General features: G+C 51.1%; 1 protein-coding gene across 1 annotated transcript in view; it reads left to right on the forward strand.

Annotated features, from left to right (window-relative positions):
- Window positions 1-245: 245 nt before the first annotated feature.
- KCTD14 (potassium channel tetramerization domain containing 14) overlaps window positions 246-3,922 on the forward strand; it is a 46,994-nt gene continuing 43,317 nt past the window's right edge. Inside the window, exon 1 of the mRNA XM_011938920.1 lies at window positions 246-377. The gene's annotated coding sequence lies outside the window, so the exon portion shown is untranslated. The remainder of the gene's footprint in view (window positions 378-3,922) is intronic.

A 3,922-nucleotide genomic window follows, 5' to 3' on the forward strand; every position in this document is an offset into this window, starting at 1 on the left:
GCGCCCGCCGTCGCGGCTCCGGCCAGCAGAGGGCGCTACCAGGCAGGCCCAGGCCTGGAGTTGAGGGGACTCTAGCCTCCTGCCAGCGCGCTCAGACTCCGCCCCGGGGAAAGGGGGGAAACACACGAGCTTCTCGGCTCATAATTGTCAAATCCTCTCATTTTTCCAAGACACCCTCACCACATAGGCAGCGTCAATGTTCTGTAGCTGGTTTACTAAAGGGGCTTGACTTAGCAGGGAAAAGCACTGAGCCGATCTCTTTCTTTCCTGCTCCTGCCCTTGCGAACTGATTCTGTGGACTCCTTTTTTTGCTATTTCTGGGTGAAATCTCGGCAGATCGCTCGCTTTTCTCAGAGTCCTCCCCCGTTTACTGTTAGGTAATTCCAGCTTGTGTCTAAGTGCAGGCCAGTGTTCTGGCAAACGCCCCCTCCTGAGGCTGCCTCTAACTGGAACACCTGCTGACCAGGGAGAGGGCTGGCAGCCTCCCAGCGTCCTCCCTGGGCTCTTCTGCTCCTCCCGCCCCTCTGCGGACTGCCTCGGACTCTTCTAGGGTGGGGTGGGGGAGAAGCGGTAGGTGCAGCAAGGTCTAAGGAGGACCTGAGTACTCCTTACCTGAGTACTCTGGTACTCAGTACTCAGGCACTGGGAGTACTCCCAGTGCCCGCACTTGCCCCTTGGGAGCACGTTGATGGGCACTATGAAAACTCTCACATCTCTCCTCAGTAGCACCCTTATAAAGAGGGGCTGTCTCCCCCAGGGCTGCTTATGAAACCGCCTTTGCAAAAATTTTAACGGTGAGAAAATTAGGGCCGCAAAAGACATCTGATCTAACCAACACTCATCTTGCCTTTAAGCTCCAAATTGCCTTTGGTCAATCCTGGGTTTAGGCCAAGCTAACTTTGGGAGACATTTAGTTTATAGTTTAAATGATATCTGCCCTTCTCCAAAACTCAACTGCCTTTGTAAAGCTAATGAAAGACCACCAGGTCAGGAGAATATTGAGCCTGAGTTCTGCTAAGGTGCCGACCTAAACGATTGCCAGCCACTATTCCAGAGGCAGAGGGAAGATAGGCAACTTCCCCAATTACTCCTGCAGATAACATCGCTATTGTAGAATCTAAAATTGGGCCGGGCGCGGTGGCTCAAGCCTGTAATCCCAGCACTTTGGGAGCCCGAGACGGGCGGATCACGAGGTCAGGAGATCGAAACCATCCTGGCTAACACGGTGAAACCCCGTCTCTACTAAAAAATACAAAAACCTAGCCGGGCGAGGTGGCGGGCGCCTGTAGTCCCAGCTACTGGGAGGCTGAGGCAGGAGAATGGCATAAACCCGGGAGGCGGAGCTTGCAGTGAGCTGAGATCCGGCCACTGCACTCCAGCCCGGGTGACAGAGCGAGACTCCGTCTCAAAAAAGGTACTTTGGGAGACCAAGGCAGGCAATTGCTTGAGCTCAGGAGTTCGAGACCAGTCTGGGCAACATGGCAAACCTTGTCTCTACAAAAAAAAATACCAAAAAATTAGCCAGGCATGGTGGCATGTGCTGGTAGTCCCAGCTACTTGAGGGCAGAGGCAAGAGGATCACTTGAGCCTGGGAGGTCAAGTCTGCAGTGAGCTGTGTTTGTGCCCTTGCCCTCCAGCCTGGGTGACAAAGCGAGACCCTGTCCAAAAAAAGATCTCGGGAGTTAGGTGAGTGGGCTTGAGCATTCACACCTACGAGGAAAAATGACAGAGCTGAACTTGTGTGTGACCTTCCTCTAGGAACACTTGACTGGTAAGAGAAAAATGCCTGAAGTAAGCATGTGCACAACTTCAGTAAACACACTATACATGTGGGCCCCTCCCAAGTGCTGGCAGGCCACTGAGCATGTGGATAGCCCGCACCAAGGAAATATCAAGGGAGGGGAGGTGCAAAACCCCAGAAGCATGCCAAGGTATAAAGCCTCAGGTCCAATGTCAAACCGGACACAGATCTCTCAAGCCACCTGCTTGGTCCGTTTCCAAGTGTACTTTACTTCCTTTTGTTCCTGCTCTAAAACTTTTTAATAAACTTTCACTCCTGCTCTAAAACTTGCCTCAGTCTATCCCTCTACCTTATGCCCCTCTGACTAATTCTTTCCTCAGAGGAGGCAAGAATGGAGGTTACTACAGACCCATACAGATTCACTACTGCTAACAATTTGAGTAATAATTCTGTCTCCTGTGTGGCATGATTGGCCTTGTGGCAATTAAACTATATCGTTATTACAGTGCTGCGTGGTCTCAGTGAATTGGTTTTGTCTGTGCAGTGGGTGGAAGAACCTACTGGGGGTTACACTCACTTACTGCCCCTCAGCTACTGCATCGCTCTTCGCACCTGCAATCTCATTCTGCCGGAGTCCCCTCACCCCTAGATGGAAGCTTTCTTCCACCAGGTCCTTTTCAGGAAGATTCTTCTGTGGGGTCCACATGTGGGTCACAGGAAGCACGCAGCTGGCAGTACAGCCCCTGCCTACCAGCCCCTCCATGTCCTGCTAGGTGCCAGGCAGATTCCAGACCCCAGAGCCTCCACCTCCAAGACTCCCCAGATAGTTCTCCGAAAGCCTTGCTCACCTGGTTAGAGGTGAGGGAGAGCAGCCCCTTCTACTCCCTGTTTTGGGGTGTGGGCTGGGGAACAGGCTGAGGGAGCACATTGACAACTCTGTCCAGAGAAATTTCCCCTCCAGCTTCTGGGGATGTCACCTCTCTTTGTGGTCAGGAAGTAGGTAAGGAGGTGGGTTTTAACTCTATTCTCCTTTCTGGGGAATCCTAAGTGGGTGGTCCAGCCTCACTTTAGGATCAGCAACTCTGGCCTTGTTTCTGCCTTTGGGACCTCAGCTGGAATTCTGAGGCTACTGGAAAATCTTCTTGTACATCGTATTAGTTTCCAGACTTTGCCTGAGAGCTCTTCAGGGTGTCCGTCACCTCGAGCCAGAAGAGACCTCCTCAGAGGATCCACCCAAGACAAAGCTGCCCATCTGTGCCCTGAGTGAAACCCTTCCGTCTCTGTCAGCCGCATGTGGGCTGCACCACTCTGCCTCACCTTCCACCAGAAGAATCCTGTCCCTGCTTCTCCACTTGGCCAACACCTTTTGGTCTTAGAAGACCCGAGTCAAAATGTCACCTGCTCCAGGAGGCCTTCCCTGGCACCCCAAGAGCTGGTTCAGGGGGCCCCTCCACTGTGCTTCTGCCAGCCCTGTCATAAAGAGCTCTGTTGGCGTTCCCTCTGTCTCAGTCTATCCCCTCACTTGATTCTGAGCTCTTTGCAAGCAAGGATGGTATTTGTTTTATTGAGTATTTTTAACTGTTTCATATGAAAAGCACACACGGGCTGGGTGCAATGGCTCAAACCTGTAATCCCAGCACTACTAATCTACTTTTGGTTTCTCTGAATACCTCATTCTTTTTTAGTGATGACAGTTATTCCATAGCAAGAGACATCATCATTTTATCTAACCATTCTAATGAATGGATATTGAGTATATTCCAATTTTCTGGATAATACAAACAACATTGCAACAAATATCTTACTACATAATATACATGAGAGTATTTTGGTAGAAGAAAATGCCAGGGGTGGGGCTGCTGGAACATAGGGTGTATGCATTTAAAAGTGTAACAGAGGCCAGGCGTGGTGGCTCACTCCTGTAATCCCAGCACTTTGAGATGCCAAGGTGGATGGATCACTCGAGGCCAGGAGTTTGAGATATGCCTGGCCAACACAGGGAAACCCCGTCACTACTAAAAATAGAAAAATTATCTGGGCATGGCGGCACACACTTATAATCCCAGCTACTCGGGAGGCTGAGGCATGAGAATTGCTTGAACCTGGGAGGTGGAGGTTGCAGTGAGCTGAGAATGTGCCACTGCACTGCAGCCTGGGCAACAGAGCGAGACTCTGTCTCAA

The sequence above is a fragment of the Colobus angolensis genome, unplaced genomic scaffold, assembly GCF_000951035.1.
Source record: "Colobus angolensis palliatus isolate OR3802 unplaced genomic scaffold, Cang.pa_1.0 Scaffold179, whole genome shotgun sequence".
Lineage (NCBI taxonomy): Eukaryota > Metazoa > Chordata > Mammalia > Primates > Cercopithecidae > Colobus > Colobus angolensis.